The sequence below is a fragment of the Capricornis sumatraensis genome, chromosome 9 (assembly GCF_032405125.1).
Source record: "Capricornis sumatraensis isolate serow.1 chromosome 9, serow.2, whole genome shotgun sequence".
NCBI lineage: Eukaryota > Metazoa > Chordata > Mammalia > Artiodactyla > Bovidae > Capricornis > Capricornis sumatraensis.
Window position 1 is genome coordinate 48,015,080 of NC_091077.1, and position 21,477 is coordinate 48,036,556.

At 41.3% G+C, this 21,477-nt stretch overlaps 1 protein-coding gene across 1 annotated transcript in view; it reads right to left on the minus strand.

The window, feature by feature from the left end:
- SPOCK1 (SPARC (osteonectin), cwcv and kazal like domains proteoglycan 1) overlaps nucleotides 1-21,477 on the minus strand; it is a 583,263-nt gene that overhangs the window by 43,164 nt on the left and 518,622 nt on the right. The window lies entirely within an intron of this gene.

Below are 21,477 nucleotides of genomic sequence, written 5' to 3' on the forward strand. Positions count from 1 at the left end.
CATTAGAACTAATTCAAATGCATTCTTTTTAATAGCCAAGTAATATTCCTTTGTGTATATGTACCACAGCTTTCTTATCCATTCATCTGCCAATGGACATCTAGGTTGTTTCCATGTCCTGGCTATTATAAACAGTGCTCTGATGAACATTGGGGTACATGTGTCTCTTTCAATTCTGGTTTCCTCAGTGTGTATGCCCAGCAGTGGGATTGCTGGGTCATATGGCAGTTCTATTTCCAGTTTTTTAAGGAATCTCCACACTGTTCTCCATAGTAGCTGTACCAGTTTGCATTCCCACCAACAGTGTAAGAGAGTTCCCTTTTCTCCACACCCTCTCCAGCATTTATTGTTTGCAGACTTTTTGATAGCAGCTATTCTGACTGGCATGAGATGATACCTCATTGTGGTTCTGATTTGCACTTCTCTGATAATGAGTGATGTTGAGCATCTTTTCATGTGCTTGTTAGCCATCTGTATGTCTTCTTTGGAGAAATGTCTGTTTAGTTCTTTGGCCCATTTTTTGGTTGGGTCATTTATTTTTCTGGAATTGAGCCGCAGGAGTTGCTTGTATATTTTTGAGATTAATTATTTGTCAGTTGCTTTGTTTGCTATTATTTTCTCCCATTCTGAGGGGATTTTAAAAGCATACACAAGGTGAATTCCCATTTCTAATTGGAGATCATCTCAAAGAATTGAGCGAAGTTGTGCCTGCTCAAATTAAATTGCATTATTACATGTAATTCCAGTTTTTACTTTTCAGTGCCTAAAACATCGATATATATGCATGTTTCTCTTATCCTTAGAGGATGCATCATTTTGTGTAAAAACAAGCATGAGCAAAGGATTTAGGGCTCCATTATTCTGGAGCTTGCTAATAAAGTCCTTCTTAAAAAGCAATCTTTGAAAGAACTTAAAATACATTAAACTGGGAGGAAGATGAGTTAAACCAATTAGTGGTACAACCTACAAGAAAAGACAGATAGATTTCCCTATTAAACCCATTACTGTTCTCAGTAACCAGATTTGAGGAGACTTTAATGTTTCTCTTGATTCTAATGATAATCCTTCATCTGGAAAAAGAAATACATTCGGAACTTGCACAACATTTGTAAATGTGCGTTAGTGGAGTAGCACTTATAATAATAATCTGGAGTAGGAAGGTTAGCTTGATGAAATAAGCTTTTAAAACTTCTGATAAAAATCCCCAGATTTTCCATACTCCAGGGCAAAACAAAATGTTATATATGCAAAATATTGGTCAAAAATTGCTAACTCTGGCTTTAATTGTGTTTGTCAGGCAGAAGGTAAGCACTTCCCTACATGGGAATCCTAGAATAGATGAGCAGTAGTGCAGAAAATAGCAGTTTTAAGGAAGGATTTCATAGTCAACCACATTTCCCAGGTCCTCAACTAATAAAGACTAAACTGGAAGAAAATCATGTTCTCACCTAAAAGGAGATATGGCAGAGCCCTGGGAACAAGGCAGGGATGTGGAGGGTCAGTTCCTGCCTGGCTCATCCCACTGCAGAGATGCAGACTCAGGGCCTGCAAATCAATTTTGTGTTTTATTAATGTCTGAGCTCAAATTGCTGGTGGCAGTCAGGGAAGGCTTCCAGGAAGAGGCAGGACTAGAGCCAAGGCTCGTGTGCAGGGTTGACTTGGAAAAGAAGACATTCCAGGCAAGTCTTAGAAATAATGAGGAAGCCAATTGGAATGAAGTGACTATTTAATTTTTACAGCTGATTTATATTTAAATTAGCTCTACTCAAGCACACCAACTTGAGCATAATTTGCTCTAATTCTAAATCATAAACATATACAAAAATCAAACATATAAATGTATGTATATATAAAATCTCCTATAGATCTGTGCAGAGACAGTCCATTATTTTACACATTATATAAATGTTTACATGCATTTCAAGGACCCTTTTCTGACCAGGTGAAACACTGACTATTCAAGGACTGATACACAAGCCTATATCTACAAGAAGTTTTAGTAACAGAAAACATATTTTTTAGGGTACATATAAGAAGAATCTCCATTCCTAACTGGAGACTTGTGTCCAGTGTAATCTGTTCAAATTCAAGGTCCAAATTTGGGCATTTTTAAACAATTTAAGGTTCCGTGTTTTTCAATCCCTAAAGACCAACATATGCATGTATGTTTTTACCTTAAATATGACATAAAGTTTGTTGTTTAATGGGACAGGAAGCAACAGAAGATTGGCAGAAGACCATGACTGCCAAGCTTGGGATGGAGAGGTGATGCTGATGGCCTAGGATGTATATGGAACCTACCACCCTCTTCTCATGACAAAGGTCCAGAAGTACTTCCAGGGGTGCTGGAGTCTAGGGTGAGAGAGTAGAGGTTGGAGCAGGAACTGAGAACTCTCAGTGGTAACTAAGGTCAGGACAGAATGGTCATGGATGTGCCTGGAGCAGATGCAGCCTGACATCTTCACTTTCATGCTTCTGGTGGACAAGCTGATAGAGGATGAGGATAAATAAAGCAAGGTCTGGAGAAGAACTGCCTTCTGGAACCATATAGGGTGTCTTAAGCTATTCCAAGTCCTGCCACATTCAGTGAAAAACTCACTGTTCTCTTCACCCTTGAGGTTATACAGCTCACTCTAAATTTGTCTCTACTGTACCCTGGTAGACTTAGGGCAGAAATGAGTATAGCTACTTAACATGATAAGATGGTATCCAGCCTCAAGGCACTTTCTTTGGACTCACAGAGGGCCTCTGACTGGCAAAAAGGTGAAATAGTAGCTATTATTATTTCTGTTTCTATAAATATTTCTATATTTGGTCACAATAGACTGTTTAGAGATTTGGTACCTAACAAGGCATAGCTAGCAACTTCCTATTTCCCCTCCTAAATATCATAATAAACAAAGTAAACAGAAAAAAGTTATAAGTTCCATTTTCAGTAAAACTGCTACTGCTGCTAAGTCACTTCAGTCGTGTTCGACTCTGTGCGACCCCATTGATGGCAGCCCACCAGCTCCCCCATCCCTGGGATTCTCCAGGCAAGAATTCTGGAGTGGGTTGCCAGTTCCTTCTCCAATTCATGAAAGTGAAGAGTGAAAGTGAAGTCGCTAGCGACCCCATGGACTGCAGCCTACCAGGCTCCTCCATCCATGGGATTTTCCAGGCAAGAGTACGGGAGTGGGGTGCCATATCATCCATAGCTTTAAACAATATAGCAGAAACCACCCAGATGGAAGCAAAATGTCCAGGTAGGCCAGTAAAAAATATCAAAAATATGTTTCTGATATGTGAAGGACTCTTCCTCAGGTAGCTCACATTTCCTGCTCAGCAAGAACTAAGGGACCTGAAGAAAGGATGGGGCACAGATCAGACAGATGCTACAGAGGCAGAAAAATGAGTAAGAAAGCAGGAAAAGAGTGCAGTGGCCTAGGGGCAGCAGGTCTCAGAAAATGCTCATAGCACTGTTCTTTCCATCAGTCAAGAAGCACTCCAAAGTGTAACTTTGGTACAGCAAGAACAGTGGAGATAGCTGAGAGAAACCCTCTTAAGCCTCGTCTATTTCAGAGAAACAGAAAAGAAACACAGAGCAGCCATCTTAGCAGGAAGCCATCTATCACTGGTAACACTGAAGTGAGTGCTTTTGTATTGTGGGGGCTATAGAAGAAACAGGTTTCACCCCCTCCATCCCTAGGACTCCTTTTTGAACAGGTAAGCCATTAAACTCTTAACTTATTGTAATATATTTTTAAAGATGCTGACATGTAAATATTGTTCCTGTTCAGTTGCTCATTGGTATCTGACTCTTTGCTACCCCATGGACTATTGCACACCAGGATTCCCTGTCCTTCACCATCTCCTGGAGCTTGCTCAAACTCATGTCCATTGAGTCAATGATGCCATCCAACCATTGCATCTTCTCCTCCTCCTGCCTTCTATCTTTCCAAGCATCAGGGTCTTTCCCAATGAGTCAGCTATTTGCATCATGTGGCTTAAGTATTGGAGTTTCAGCTTCAGCATCAGTCTTTCCAATGAATATTCAGGATTGATTTCCTTTAGGATTGACTGGTTTGATCTCCATGGAATCCACTCCATCTCTTTTCCAACACCATGGTTTGAAAGCATTAAATCTTCAGCCCTCACATTCATATATGATAACTGGAAAAAAATGTAGCTTTGAGTGTACTGACCTTTGTTGGCAAAGTAATGTCTCTGCTTTTTAATACACTGTCTAGATTTGTCATAGCCTTTCTTCCAAGGAGCAAGAGTCTTTTAATTACATGGCTGCACTCACCATCTGCCGTGACGTTAGAGCCCAATAAAATAGTCTTTCACTGTTTCCCCATCTATACGCCATGAAGTGATGGGACTGGATGCCATGATCTTCATTCTTTGAATGCTGAGTTTTAAACCAGCTTTTTCACTCTCTTCTTTCACCTTCATCAAGAGGCTCTTATCCATCTGTGCTTTCTGCCACAAGGGTGGTGTCACCTGCGTATCTGAAGTTATTGATATTTCTCCTGGCATCTTGATTCCAGCTTGTGCTTTTTCCAGACCAACATTTCTCATGATGTACTCTTCATATAAGCTAAATAAGGAGAGTGACAATATACAGCCTTTATGTACTCTTTTCCCAGTTTCAAACCAGTCCATTGTTTTCTGTCTGGTTCTAACTGTTGCTTTTTGACCTGCATACAGGTTTCTCAGGAGGCAGGTAAGGTGGTCTGGTATTCCCATCTCTTGAAGAATTTTCCATAGTTTGTTGTGATTCTCACAGTCGAATGTTCTAGTGTAGTTAATGAAGCAGAAGTAGATGTTTTCTAGAATTCTATTGCTTTTTCTATGATCCAGCAGATGTTGGCAATTTGACCTCTGGTTTCTCTGCCTTTTCTAAATCCAGCTTGTACATCTGGAATTTCTTGATTCATGTACTATTGAAGCCTAGCTTGGAGGATTTTGAGCATGACCTTGCTAACATGTGAAATGAGCACAATTGTAAGGAAGTTTGGGCATTCCTTGGCATTCCTCTTCTTTGGGATTGGAATGAAAACTGACCTTTTCCAGTTCTATGGCCAGTGCTGAGTTTCCCAAATTTGCAGGCATATTGAGTGCAGCACTTTCACAGCATCATCTTTTAGGATTTGAAATAGCTCAGCTAGAATTCCATCACCTCCACTAGCTTTGTTTGTAGTAATGCTTCCTAAGGCCCACTTGACTTCACTCTCCAGAATGTCTGGCTCTAGGTGAGTGATCACACCATTATGGTTATCCAGGTCATGAAGATCTTTTTTGTACAGTTCTTCTATGTATTCTTGCCACCTCTTCTTAATATCTTCTGCTTCTGTTAGGTCCATAATATTTCTATCCTTTATTGTGCCCATCTTTGCATGAAATGTTCCCTTGGTATCTCTAATTTTCTTGAAGAGATCTCTAGTCTTTCCCATTCTATTGTTTTCATCTATTTCTTTGCATTGTTCACTCAAAAAGGCTTTCTTATCCCTTCTTGCTATTCTTTGGAACTCTGCATTCAGATGAATATATCTTCCCTTTTCTCCTTTGCCTTTCACTTCTCTTCTTTTCTCTGCTATTTGTAAAGCCTCCTCAGACAACCATTTTGCTCTTTTGCCTTTCTTTTTCTTGGGATGGTTTTGATCACTGCCTCCTGTACAGTGTTAAGAACCTCCATCCATAGTTCTTCAGGCACTCTAATAGATTTATTCCCTTGAATCTATTTGTGAACTTCCACTGTATAATTGTAAGGGATTTGATTTAGGTCATAGCTGAATGGCCTAGTGGTTTTCTCTACTTTCTTCAATTTAAGTCTGAATTTTGCAATAAGGAGTTCATTATCTGAGCCAGTCAGCTCCCAGTCTTGTTTTTGCTGACTGTATAGAGCTCCATCTTCAGCGGAAAGGAATATAATCAATCTGATTTTGACATTGACCATCTGGTGGTGGTCCATGTGTAGAGTCTTCTGTCGTGTTGTTGAAAGAGGGTATTTGCTATGACCAGTGCATTCTCTTGGCAAAACTGTTAGCCTTTGCCCTGCTTCATTTTGTATTCCAAGGCCAAACTTGCCTATTACTCCAGGTATCTCTTGACTTCCTACTTTTGCCTTCCATTACCTTATAATGCAAAGGAAAGCTTTGGGGGGCGTGTTAGTTCTAGAAGAATTTGTAGGTCTTCATAGAACCATTCAACTTCAGCTTCTTCAGCATTAGTGATTGGGGTATTGACTTGCATTACTGTTGTTTATGAGGTTGCCTCAGTACTATATTTTGGACTCTCTTGTTGACTATGAGGGCTATTCTATTTCTTGTAAGGAATTCTTGCCCACAGTAGTAGATACAAAAGTCATCTGAATTAAATTCACCCATTCTGGTGCATTTTAGTTCACAGATTCCTAAAATGTCGATGTTCACTCTTGCCATCTCTTGTTTGACCACTTCCAATTTACCTTGATTTGTGGACCTAACATTCCAGGTTCCTATGCAGTACTGTTCTATACAGCATTGGACTTTATTTTTACCACCAGACACATCCAAAACTAGGCATTATTTCTGCTTCGGCTTAGCCTTTTCATTCCTTCTGGAGCTATTTCTCTACTGTTCTCTAGTAGTATATCAGACACCTCCCGACCTGGAGAGTTCATCTTTCAATGTCATATCTTTTTGCCTTTTTATACTATTTACGGAGTTCTTAAGGCAAGAATGCTGAAGTAGTTTGCCATTTCCTTCTCCAGTGGACCACGTTTTGTCAGAACTCTCCACCATGTCCTGTCCATCTTAGGTGGCTCTACATGGCATGGCTCATAGTTTCATTGAATTAGACAAGGCTAACTCAGTGATCAGTTAGATAAGACTAACCATGTGATCAGTTTGGTTAGTTTTGGTTTGTTTTGGTCAGTTTGGTTTAGTTAGACAAGGCTAACCAGGTGATCAGTTTGGTTAGTTTTCTGTGATTATGGTTTTCATTCTCCCCTCTGATGGATGAGGATAAGAGGTTTGTGTAAGCTTCCTGATGGGATGGACTGGCTATGAGGAGAACTGGGTCTTGCTCTGGTGGGCAAGGCAATGCTCAGTAAATCTTTAATCCAATTTTCTGCTGATGGGTTGGGGCTGTGTTCCCTTCCTGTAGTTTAGCATGAGGCCAAACTATGGTAGGGATAATGGCAACTCTTCCAAAAGGACTTATGCCAGCATGTTGATATTATATATATGTATAATATGTGCTTTCCATATATATATATAATTTCATAAAAATTATGGAAAAGAACAACAAAACAAAGCTTACTACAGAACACTCAGTATAAAAATGGTAACAGTGAAAATATGTATAACACCATGAATTAAGATAAAACAATTACTTTTATGAAGAAAGACAATCAAACAATATTCAAGGACTCAGAGAAGAGATGAAGAGACAACAGATGAGACAGCCTGTGAACATTCAGGTCCCAGGAAAGAATTAGAAAGAACAACCAGAATCATCATAAAATTGAAGCTGAATTGGAAGAAGCACAAGGGAGGACACTGAGGGAAACTCACTGAGAGAGAAGGATGCTAAAATGAAGAGAGTAAACAACATGAAAAGGAAATAAGAAATTACAAAGGATTAGAGAGCAAATTACAGCTATTGAAAGGAGGCAAGGGGAACCCTACATGTACCTAATTGGAGACACAAAAGAAAACATTGGAAGAGGATATATGTTTAAAATGTAATTCATTAACCCATTCCTAAAATAAAAGAAGAATTGAATCTACATATTGAAAAGGTACAGCATGAGCCAGGGAAAATCAGCCTAGAATAGTCAACTCAGACATTAAAATCTATCCTAATGAAGGTTGTTGTTTAGTCACTAAGTCATGTCTGACTCTTGCAACTGCATGGACTAGCCCACTAGGCTCCTCTATCCATGGGATTTTCTGGGCAAGAATACTGGAGTAGGCCATTTCCTTCTCCACTGGGTCTTCCCAACCCAGGGATAGAACCTCTGTCTCCTGCATTGCAAGCAGAATCTTTGCCTCTGAGCCACTGGGGAAGCCCATCCTAATGAAGTTACTAGATTGTGAAAAGCAAATGAAATGGTGACTGTTTAACAGAAAAGATGACTAAGAAACTTACGAAAGATAAAAGAAATAAGGCTGCCTGCAGATTTTAGAACAGCAGTATTCAAAGTCAGAATCCAGTGAAGCAATATGTATTAGACAGTCAAGAAAAGAAAATTGGACCAGGCTTTATATCCACCTGAGTTACCATCCAGGAATAAATACTACAGAAAACCAGTTTTGAACCTTCAGTGACTTGGGGCATATGGTTTGCATGAGCCCTTCAGAGGAGCTATGAGAGCATGCACTGTGGCCAACCATAGAGATGACTTGGGAAATCCATTTACTTGCGAAGGAACAAAGATGGAGATGAGTGTGAAAGGTAAGAATGCAGATGCTACATGCCCTGATAATGCAGAAATGATACAACTACAAAAAAAAAACAAAACAAAACAGAGGAGGGAGGGAGGAAGGAAAAAGATACAGGTAGATCAAATTTCCTGATTTCCTCTTTGGGTCATAAAAGCATCAAAAGATGACAAATCAAGTATTAGAAGAGTGAATATTTTTACAGAACAAAGACAAGCTCTAAGAGAATAATTATATTAACAATGATCAAGTAATAGAAGAAGGGGAGGAGATGTGAAAAGAAGGGAAGGAACAAAGAGAAAGAATATTAATTTTCCTAACTTTTAAAGGGATAACATCCCTGAGTATCAGAAGAATTATACATGCACCTGCCCTCCCACAAACAAACAAAAGAGAGCATACAGTGGAAGGAAAACAGCAACAAAAAATAACAGAGTTGATGGGACCAAACAATGTTTTATTTCAACAAATCTAAATGGGTTAAAATTCATCTCATGAAAGAATAACATTTTAATTCCAAACTAGGTCACAGAGAAAAACCTAACTCCATACGGACTGCAAGAGTCATAAGAACTGCCAAGCAATTCAGAAAGGTTGCTAGATACTTTGACTCCAGAATTCCCCTTTGGGACTAGAATCTCCAATTATGAATATTCCATGCATTTGAAGTAACGCGTATAAGGCTATCTGCTTCAGGATTATTTAAAAATAGCAAAAGGCTGAAAATAATTCAGATGTGCACGGTTAAATCCACTATAGTACATCTGTCTGATGGAACACTATACAGCTATTTGTATGATATGTCAGAATCTCTGACATTAACCTTTTACATTAAGTAAAAAAGCAAAGTACAGAATAGAGTGTATTATGTCTACTACTATGTCTCTGTTAAAGGAGGGGATAAGAGTCTATATTTGTGTTTACTTCCGTATGCATCAAGAACTCCTCAAAGAAATGTGGAAAACTAATTATCGTGGCCTCCATTTGGGGGGAAGATGGGAGAATGGGAGGAAGGACTCCTGTCCTCCTTTTCATGCTTTCTGGCTGTGATGTGAATGCACACCTCTTCAAAAACTGAAGCTCTGTTTTCCCAGTCTGTCTGTTTTCCTGTTCCCCACTCACTCAGTTGGGTCCTCAGTGCTGGGCTCAAGGTGAACACCACACAGTGCTGTTTGATGTTTGCTGAATGAATGAACAAATGCAGTGCAGGGCAGCAGCCCCTAGGTGGGATAAAGTTCCAGGGATAGGACCTCGAGAGGCCCATGAGCTACGTAACTCAGGACAGTGTATGCCCCTCCTTCCATTCTAATGCCACCTGCTAATGTTTGTCTTAACCCAAAGCGGAAAAATAATCCCTAAACACATATTTTTTAATCAGCTTGATCTGTGTGCTGTTCACCATCCTGCCTTGTGACCTTGAGCAGGTCTAAATTCAATTTCAGCATTCCCCGAGCCAGACACGTGGGGGGATGCGAGATGATTAAGACATGGCCCTTGCCTGGTGTTCAGGCTCCCCTCTCCTTATTTGTAAAAGGACAACGTTTTCCCTTCACTGAGTCAGAGGAATTTTAACGACAAAGACCTTTCTCCCAGAATGTTCTCTGCTAGAGAACCAAGGCTCAGCACAAATGTATTCCTGCGTGGGATCTTCTCTTCCACCCACCCAGGAAGGTGCGACCATCCCTTCATGGGATGTCCCCAGAGCCCTCTACTTAGAATTCTGCTTTTCTGTGCTTTGTCACAACCTATTGTCCCTTGCGGACTCTGAGCCAACACAGCAAGGATTCTGCAACAGTCACATCTATACTTACTCCCAGTTTCCAGCAGAGTGTCTGGTCAAAGGTGGCCATTTACATATTTGCAGAAGGCACAATGGAAGTAATCTGAATACTCTGAGCTAAGTGAAGGTATTTCCATCACTATAGAAGTATCAAGAATAAACATGGTAAAGAAATCAAATAAAAGAGCGCATTTGAGGATAAGGGGGAGAATTATAACCACCGCCAAGATGAATAACTTCTGGCTAAAAGATGACTAGACTTGGGGGGGTGCGGAAGGGATGGGAGATACGATACCTGGGTGCCTGACTCTATGATGCTGACTAAATATAAAGACAGACTATCTTAGTGATGCCTCAGGAAGCCTGGGAAGGTGATCCTATGCTCGCCTCCCCCGACACTTGGTATTTGAGAATGCCAAGGTCTAGAAGTAGGAAATGGCAACCCGCTCCAGTATTCTTGCCTGGAACATTCCATGGACAGAGTAGCCTGGCGGGCTATACTCCATGAGGTCACAGAGTTGAACATGACTTGTGACTGAGCACATAAACACACTAAAGACAGGTTGAAGCCTTGCCCACTCTTGCCTGCTTTCCATGCAACACACATGTCAAGGCCAAAGCTGGCATTTGAGCCCAAGACCAAATGATTCTAGTTCTTGCTATCTACTCCACCCATGCTGGCTCACTTACGGGAAGGCTGGGCTGATTCTTCCACTGCAGGTATCATTTTGACTTCCCCTTGCCCAAGGCAAGAAATTATCAGAAAACCTGGTAACTCCAAGGTCAGGGTTCTATAGGCTGACGTCTGGCTCATGGGCTTACAGATTGGCACTGACCCATTCTGTAAACACCTCAGTCAGCCTGGCAGAAGCTGAGGGTCCCTGGGATCTCACTGTCCTATTTCTTTGCATATTGTGATGGAAAGATGCAGGAAGGACACCACACATCTGGCTTGTTTCAGCACTGGCTTCTCATTTCTGTCTGGATAGTTACCACTAAGTAATTTAGTTTATCTGTGTCTCAATGAGCTTATTTGGAAACCATGGAACACTGCTTACAGAAAATTAAGCTTCGTTTTCTTTAAGCATTCAGCCAATAGTACAGGCAGGAGATGGTGATCTGGAGGTAACTGGCTTATGCATATGTAAACACGATACATTTAGCAAATTATGTAGACTTCACACTTCAGAGCATTGACGAAAACAAAGGTACCTTCCAAGGAAGCTTTAGTGCAATAGAGCCATTCTGAAAGGAATAGAGTTATTGGTTTTTAAGAATAGCTCAACTCAGATACAAATGGAAAATAATGATTTACACTGTGGAGCAGGGGGTGGGCATAAGCAGAATTTGAACAGGTCTAATTTGAAGTGGTGTTAAGGTGTCTCTAAGGACTTCGAAAGAATTATGGCCCATAACGTGCTTTGAGATGGAATTCATGGTGTGATGAGGTTGTACATTTCAAACTCAATTCCACTGTGACTCCTCACGTTTCACACAATTTCCCAGCATATGTTTTTCTCCTTGAGCCTAGAGAAAGAATTCTAGATGTACCTTTAGCTCAAAAACAATTGCAGTAGTTAAAGCATGCCTTAAATCCATTATCTTTTCTATTCTCCGCTAAGACCTGTTGCCTAAGTCCCTTCTAGTATCTCATCAGTAATTAATTGCACTGCAAATTTAATTGTAAATATCACTCCACAAAGGGCAATCTTACAAGTCAACACTGGATTTCAGAACTCTTGGACAGGGCAGGCCAGTGTGCCTGAACATGAGGTTTTCCAACCTGCAGACCAAAGTGGAGGTGCTGCGTGTGTCCACAGGCACTTCATCCAAGGGACCCACTAACTTGCAGGGCCCGAATGGCCTGTCATTAACTGTAAGAGAGGGGGCATCAGGGCAGCTCAGCTGCATTACTGTCATCAATACTAACCCCACTAGTAATAATGTTCGAAGAGCTGCCATATATTAAATATCTACTATTGCCAAGAACCATGCTAGTGCTTTGCCTTCAGTTAATCCTGGTAATAACTCATCAAAATCATTACTGTTACTCCTCTTTTACTGATAGAAATAGGTTAGGGAGGTTAAGTGACTTCTTTTCTGGCTGCCACTGAGTACTTATGCTATGACAGGTGCTATACATGCAAATTGTATCTCACTGAATCATCATCCCAACTCAACAAGGTAGGAAGTTTCATTAATATCCATTTGCAAGGCTGTGAACCAGAAGGAAGTTACATTGCATTGCAGGTCAAGCTAAAAGAGGGCAGAACCAGCAGTCGCATTCAGGTCACAGCCACAGCCGTGTGCGTCCCGATGTGTGCTGCATTTGTACCACTTGGAAAGAGGTCCCCATTGCTGGAAAAGGAGGAGGAGCGGAGGCAGGAGCACCCTGGGCCAGCAGAAGTCACGGGGGTCTCTGGTGCTCAGTTCTCCTCCTCCCACCCTGCCCTCCACCACAGCATCCTCCCAAACACACACACCCTCCACCCCCATTCCAAATGATAGACTTGTGAATGCTCACAAGAATTCTTTGAGGAAGTTACTATTATCATTATAATTTTATAGCTGTGGAGACTGAGGCTTGGAGAGACCTATTAAGCAGCAGGGGCAGGGACTGCATCAAGGCTGTCTGACTCTGGTCCTGTACTCCGAGCCAGGCTGCAAAAGAATTAGTCTAATCATTAGAGACATGATGACCCAAGAGTTGGTCCTAATTACAATTCTGTCTCAGGATAAAAAATGCACACTGAAAATTATGACCCTTTAACAAATTTTATAAGAGACTTAAGTAAAGCAAGCACAGATGGCTACAAAGATTTAGTTTTATTCTTACAAAAAACTATAATGGTCTACACACACACACACACACACACAAAACTTAGAAATAAATGTCCAATAATAAGGATTAAATTATGGTTCACAAATATGCTAGAAAACCTAGAAGCCACTGAAAAGTATGACAAGAAGGATATTATGACATATAAAATATTTATATTAAACAAAAGGATTGATCCCACTTTTATAACAGAAAATACATAGTGTGGACATGTAGTGAATGAGAGAGACAGATGGAGACACAAGCAGAGTCAGAAATGGGAAAATATAAAATAAAAGGCTACCAATAAGTCTATTATATGGGAGGATTCTCTATTGTGTTTCCATCTTTTGCCTGTTGATGTTGTCTAACTGTTAACAATTAACAAATACCCATTATTTTGTGATGTTTAAAATGTTTTGTAGGCCTAAGATAAAAACAGTCCACTAAGGCTCAGAAAAGATTTCTGGAAACCAGAACGGCATTTACCAGAGTTTGGAGTACACAGATATTTCAAGAATATTTCAAGAGTTTCATAGATAAATTCATTGGGTAAACATTCTACTTATCTTTTGTGACTTGCAGTGCAGAGTCTCATGTTAAGATGCAGGAAGAATCAGGGTTCGTGACTGCATGCTGCTGCTGCTGCTAAGTCGCTTCAGTCGTGTCCGACTCTGTGCGACCCCATAGACGGCAGCCCACCAGGCTCCCCCATCCCTGGGATTCTCTAGGCAAGAATACTGGAGTGGGTTGCCATTTCCTTCTCCAATGCATGAAAGTGAAAAGTCAAAGTGAAGTCGCTCAGTCGTGTCCAACTCTTCGCGACCCCACGGACTGCAGCCCACCAGGCTCCTCCGTCCATGGGATTTTCCAGGCAAGAGTACTGGAGTGGGGGCCATTGCCTTCTCCATCCCGACTGCATACTATACTACAAAGCTACAGTCATCAAAGCAGTATGATACTGGCACAAAAACAGAACTATAGCTCAATGGAACAGGAAAGTCCAGAGATGAGCTCATGCACTTACGGGGAACCAATCTATGACTAAGGCAAGAATATACTATGGAGAAAAGAGAGTCTCTTCAATAAGTGGTGCTGGGAAAACTAGACAACTATATGTGAAAGAATGAATAGTATGTAAAAGAATGAAAAGTAGAATACTTCCTAACACCACACATTTAAAAAAAAAAAACAAAAAACTTAAGATGGCTTAAAGACCTAAATATAAGGCTGGAAACTATAAAAAGAAAAAACATAGGTAGAACACTCCTTGATATAAATCCCAGCAAGATCTTTTATAATCCACCTCCTAAAGTAATGAAAATAAAACCAAAAATAAACACATGGGACCTAGTTAAACCTAAAAGCTTTTGCACAACAAAGGAAGGGGCTTCCCAGGTGGCACAGTGATAAAGAATCTTCCTGCCAGCACAGGAGACGAGGAGGTACAGGTTCAATCCCTAGATTGATCCTACTCCAAAATCCCATGGAGAAAGAAATGGTAACCCACTCCGGTATTCTTGCGTGGGAAATCCCAGGGACAGAGGAGTCTGGTGGACTACAGTCCATGGAGTCACAAAGAGTCAGACATGATTGACCAACTCACACCCAACAAATAAAGCCATAAATGAAAGGAAAAGACAACCCGTGGAATGGGAAAAAACATTTCCAAAAGATCAACCAGTGAGAGATTAATCTCCAAAATATACAAAGAGCTCATGCAGCTCAATATCAAAAAAACAACCCAATCAAAAAATGGGCAGAATATCTAAATAGACATTTCTCCAAAGAAGACTTAAAGGCTGCTAAAAAGCACATGAGATGTTCAGTGTCACTAATTATCATTATTGTTGTTGTTGTTCAGTCACAAAATCATGTCTGACTCTTTACAACCCCATGGACTGTAGCCCACCAGGCTCCCCTGCCCATGGGATTTCCTAGGTAAGAATACTGGAGTGAGTTGCCATTTCCTTCTCCAGGGAATATACACAACCCAGGGACTGAACCTGTGTCTCGTACATTGGCAGACTTGTACATTGGCAGACATACTCTTTACCATCAAGCCACCAGGAAAGCCTGATTATTAGAGAAATGCAAATCAAAACAACAATGAGGTGTTACCTCACACCTGTCAAAATGGCCATCATCAAAAAATCCACAAACAATAAATGCTGGAGAGGGTGTGGAGAAAAGGAAACTGTTCTACACTGTTAGTGCGACCATAAATTAAAATAGCAACTATGGAGAACAGTCTAGAGATTTCTTAAAAACCTAAAAATAAAGTTACCATATGATTCAGCAATCCCACTCCTGGGCATATATCCTAAGAAAACCATGGTTCAAAGGGATGCATGCACCCCAATGTTCATTGCAGCACTGTTTACAGGATCCAGGACATGGAAGCAAACCTAAATGTCCATTCCAGAGGAATGGATAAAGAAGTTGTGGCACATATATACAATGGAATATTACTCACCATTAATAAAACTGAAATACTGCCATTTGCAGCAGCATGGATGGACCCAGAGACTGTCATACTGAGTGAAGTGAGACAGGGGAAGACAAATATCATATGATATTGCTTACATGTGGAATCTAAAAAAAAAGGGGGGGAGTACAAATGAACTTATCTACAAAACAGACAGAGATGGAAAGCAAACTTATGGTTCCCAGGGGGAAGTGGGGGGGGTGGATAAATTGGGGGATTGGGATTGATATAAACACTACTACATTTAAAATAGATAACCAACAGGGACCTACTGTAGAGCAATGGAGCTCTACTCAGTACTCTCCTATGGCCTATGTAGGAAAATAATCTAAAACAGATTGGTTACATCTATGAAGAAGGGAAGTCACTCAATCGTGTCCAACTCTTTGCGACCCCATGGACTGTAGCCTCCCAGGCTCCTCCGTCCATGGAATTTTCCAGGCAAGATACTGGAATGGGTTGCCATTTCCTTCTCCAGGGGATCTTCACAACCCAGGGATTGAACCCAGGTCTCACGCATTGTAGGAAGATGCTTTTACCATCTGAGCCACCAGGGAATACATTTGTATGCATATGTATTACTGATTCCCTTTGCTGTACACTGAAACTAACAGAACATTGTAAATCAACTATACTCCAATAAAACTTTTTAAAAATTAAGAGAGTTTATTTAAATTTTGCCTAGAGGTTCTTCAATTTTTATGGCCACAGAACACTTATTTTTTGCATATAGGACATAATTAATATCTATGGGCTCTGAGAAACACAGTCTGGAAAATGTCTGCCTACAATTGCAATTTACTCATCTCTATAACCTACTCATAGTTCAAATACAACCTCCCTCTCCCAGGAATTGCCTTTGTCTAATAACTGACACAATGGCACCCCACTCCAGTACTCTTGCCTGGAAAATCCCATGGATGGAGGAGCCTGGTAGGCTGCGGTCCATGGGGTCGCACAGGGTCAGACATGACTGAGCGACTTCCCTTTCACTTTTCACTTTCATGCACTGGAGAAAGAAATGGCAATCCACTCCAGTGTTCTTGCCTGAAGAATCCCAGGGACGGCGGAGCCTGGTAGGCTGCCGTCTATGGGGTCACACACAGTCAGACACGACTGAAGCGACTTAGCAGCAGCAGCAGCTGCAGTGAAGTTTTCTTCTACATGTCCCCCATACTTTCAGAATCTAAGTAAAAGAAGATGAAATATTCTTATTTCTTTTAGACATGGGACACCTGCACCTGTACACATCATCTCAAGTCGAAATATTTTCTCATGCGAGAAATTTTTTTATTTTTCAGTGTTGCTGCTGTTACCACTAGTGTTATCACCAAATGTATACTTTTTTTGGAGAATCTGTTTTGAGCTACATCAGCAAGCCGCTTACCCCTCCGAGATCAGAAGGCTGAGACAATGGTGGCTGGACCCAGTGGCACAGCATGCAGGGGGGCAGGACTGATGGCTCTGATTACATGGCTCCCTTACTGTACCCAGTTCTCCTTGGCCAAATGGTCCCCAACTGTGGTCTGGCCTAAAGACATTCCTTGCAGTCCATGGGTGTGCGTCTCCGGGCATCAGTGTTTGGGGTCTTATTGGAAATGTGGCCTCTGACATAATTTACCAGCTACGGAAGCCTAGAGTATCCGGATTATAAGTGCCCAAGCTAGAGAGAGAGGTGGGAGAGACTCTTACGTCCCTGAGCTCTACTGGAAAGGGGACTTTCTGTGTCAATACATTTGAGCTTACTGCCCATAATGAAATATGTACATAGCTAAGACTCATTAATCCAATTTTCTGTCTCAAAGGATATAAAAATCCTGACAGGAAGAAATTCCCAAAGGGCTCAGGATACATCATCTTTTATTTAGTTTGTTTTCCTTTTTAAGTCCTGTGTATATGAAAAACCCCAAGGACTCTGTCGGAAACCATCCATTTCTCTGACAGGAGTTATTCTAGAGGCAGCAAGGGTCTCCCCAAGATAGCTTGGCAGGGGGAACAGGCAAAGGCCAAATCGTTTGGAGGCGTCTTCCTCTAAGATGGATGATTCTGATCCTGGGAAATTAGTCTGGGGCTGATGCAAAAAGTCTTTGGGGGTAAAAGTCAATTCTGAAAGACTCATTGTTCTACTTCCACCATGAGGTTGCTTAAACAGCTGTGAAGAAGGGTTTGTTATGTGGTTATCACATTCATCTTGGGAAAGAGACATCACTGTGCTTTATGGAGAGCAGGGCAAGGAATTTGATGCTGGTGTCAGTAATGCTCACATTCACATCAGAGCCCCTCTCCCTCCTGAGAGCCTGCTCTCCTAACAGAAGTCTCAAGGAGCCCAAAGACCTGCAGGAAGGACCAGTCGGAGCCCTAAGAGGTCGTTATGCTCTGATACTGTCTCCTCCCTGCCAAGTCTTAATGGGGAAGGCTAACGGGACATGCTTAGCTGTGTGCACACATGTGAATGTCACAGACCACAGAGGGGCAGGGTCCCATCCCACCTTCCCGCAGTCACATAGTCATGAGTGGCCAGATCAATTCTGGGCCATATACCTCTGGACACAGGGGGCGGGGAGAAGGAAACATATGGTGGGACTGTTCTTTCATGCCGCCAGATCAGGACAGCATTTCAGAAGGCCCCAGTCACCGGAGGACATGATGCTGAACCTGACAACACAAGCTTTGAAGGGAACCCCACTGGGTCAGGGTGATGCGGACAGAAGGAGTCACAGCATCCACACCCTGGATCCAAGATCTGGAGTCTGAAGGATGCTCTGGGTGAAATGGCTACAGTCCAGGCACACCTTACTGCTGCTGAAATGGAGGGAAGCTGGGGCACGGGAGGGTGTGGACTCAGGACACAGATGACCCTCTGTCACAAGGCCACTCTGCTTTGTACAGACAGACCACTGACCAACGCCTGTGCAACTGTCCTTGGTCCTCGGCAGACATGAGCATCACTGAGGAGCTGTTGTGCTCTCCCACGACCTCTGAGACTGCACCATGCGGACACCAGCAGAACTGGGTTTCCACCTCACAGTCTGCCGTGAAGAGTACATGAAGGTCCCACGGCTTCAAGCAAGAGCGCAGCACATGGTGGGGCTTGGCATCACTAGACGGCTCACTCTTGGGCTTGTGTACTTAGGACCCTTCACAAGCAAGGAGTCAAAGAACTAATAAGCAATCTTAAGTTCAAATTCAAATGTATGTCCAAAATAACCAGACTTAGTAATCAGTGGAAAACAGACTCATATCAAAAGGCAGACCTCCGATTATAAAACCCTGGAAAAATCAGGTAGGTCAAGTCAATACCCACTACTGTCTACCAACTGTAACAAGAGGAGGTGCCTAGTTCTCACATCGTTCTGACCAAAGGGGTCTGGTGTGTTTTTCTAGAATTCTGGGAAGAAACCAAACTTAGCATTTAAAGTTTTAGGTCAAGGAAAGCTTGTTCAAGAACCCAATGAGGCAGCCTGGGACCCAAGCCATTTGAAGTATCTTAAGAGAACAAAAGACTCAGAAGTACCAGCACAACGTGGCCCCATGTAGACAGTACTATGAGGCTGTCTCCCAAGAATAAGGGGGCTCGGTTCTGGGTCCAAGATTTGAACCAATTGTGTGTAGTCAGGCATATCAGAAGTGTAGGACAGCTGGGCCTCTTCTTGCCGACTCAGGGAAGTACATCAGGCCAGAAATCATACTATGGCAGACACAGCGTCCCTCCCCCATCCTCCTAGTCAGCATTACCGACTGGAGTGAGAAAAGACTTTCTTTTTCACAGTGGAACCTTGACAAGGGAAAAAGCTTAATACACAGCTGCTGCTGTGACTCATGGAGGGAGGTTCAGACTGCCATTCTTATTTCTTTTCTGAGTCAAATTCCAAGGGATTTTAAAAATCACAAGAGAAAACTAGGATCAAATTTTTACATTATGTTATTCCCAACACCTACATGTATATGTGTATGAACAAATACTGTGTAAGAAGCTTCTTCACTCTAATAACTTAAAAAAAAATGAGAATCTTTAGACAGAACCAAGAAACAGAATATACAACTTTGTGAAAACAGAATCTATTAACTCCTTCTCTTAAGGAACACCATAATGAAATTGCTCAACCCACGGCATCATCACTTTTGTAGAAAAATAAAGAAAAAAGTTAAAGCCTCACCTCCTGATACACATCAGTGTAAGTTTCATGTGGATTAAAAGCTTAAGGTAAAAACAATTAAAAGTACCAATTATTGCACAATCAATAAAGAAAGACTGTGCATATATCAAAGCAAAAGAAGAAATTACAAAAGTGTTAATAGAATTGACTACTAAAAAAAGGTTTATGTTCATTAAAAGGCTTGCTGTAGGCAATAACAAGTACCCTATATGGAGTGGGTAGCCATTCTCTTCTCCAGGGGATCTTCCCGACCCAAGGATCGAACCCATGTCTCCTGTGACTCCTGCATTGGCAGGTGAATTCTTTATCTCTGGACCACCTGGGAAGCCCTAGGGTCCCATATAGGGATCATGAATAACCCTTAGAAGGGTATAATGATAGTCTATTAAATGCATAACCATAATGTGTGGATCTGGAGATGGTGATGGACAGGGGAGGCCTGGCGTGCTGCGATCCATGGGGTCACAGAGAGTCGGACACGACTAAGTGACTGAACTGAACTGAACTGTACATCCACAGAGAGGCAAATGACAAGACAAATCACCATCATCTTCCTATCAGTTAAAAACTCTAAGAGAATACTCTTCCTTCTCTCCCCACTGGTAGCCACTAGCTTTTTCTCTATACTTGTGAGTCTGCTTCTTTTTAGTTACATTCTGTTGTAGTTTTCAGATTTCGCATGGAAGTGATATCAAATAGCATTGTCTTTGTCTGACTTATTTCACTGAGCAGTGTCCCCAAGACGGTCCATGTTATTGCAGATGGTGAACCCATTCTTTTATGGCTGCATAGCATTCCATCACACATCTTTATCCATTCATCCATTGATGGACAACCCTTAGACTGCTTCTGTGTCTTGGCAACTGTATTTAAATGATGCTGCTATGATGATTGGGGTGCATATATCTTTTCAAATTTGTGTTTTTGGTTTTTGGGGATTTATACCAAGGAGTGGGATTGCTAGAACATGTGGCAATTCTAGTTTTAGTGTTTGGAGAAATCTCAACAACGTTTTCCACAGTGGCAGCATCAATTTATATTCCGACTATCCTTGTATGAGGTTTCCCTATTATTGGAATCTTTTTTGAATGCCTATTTCACCTTATTTATAATTATTCCTCTTTTTTCAAAATGTATATCTGAATCATTTTAAAATAAAATATTAAAAACAAAGTAATATTTAAAAGACAAGTTGGAAAATATTCTGAAAAATAGGCAGGGTCAATATTCTTAATATATAAAGAGTTCTTTCAAATCAATAAGAAAACCATTAAGAATGTAATTGAAAAATCGACAAAGGGTTATGAACAAATGCTCTAGTGAAAGAAGAAATTGAAGTGGCCAATAAACACACAGGCACAAAAGTATTCTACTTCAATACTAATAAAATAATGTAAATGGAAATAACAATGAAACACTAGAGTATACTTACAAAATTGGCAAACATTAAAAATATAATTGCTACTCATACACTGCTGGGGTATGAATGTGAGTGTAAATGATCCGATCTTCTTGCAAATCATTTTGATTATGGTAATTTTTAAACTAAATAACTGGTTCCTAATTATAAATGCTATGGAGATGGTCCCCACCTTATAATGGTTTGACTTAATGATTTTCCAACTTTATGACAGTATGAAAGCAGTGCACATTCGGTGGAAACCATACTTGAGCTTTTGAGTTTTGACCTTCTTCAGGGCAAGTGATCTGCAGCATGAGACCTTCTCGTGATGCTGGGAGTGGCTGGAAAGCTCCCACTCAGTCATGTGACCACGTGGCAGTGGCTAGAGGGCACAGCTCCCACACAGCCATGTGATCATGGG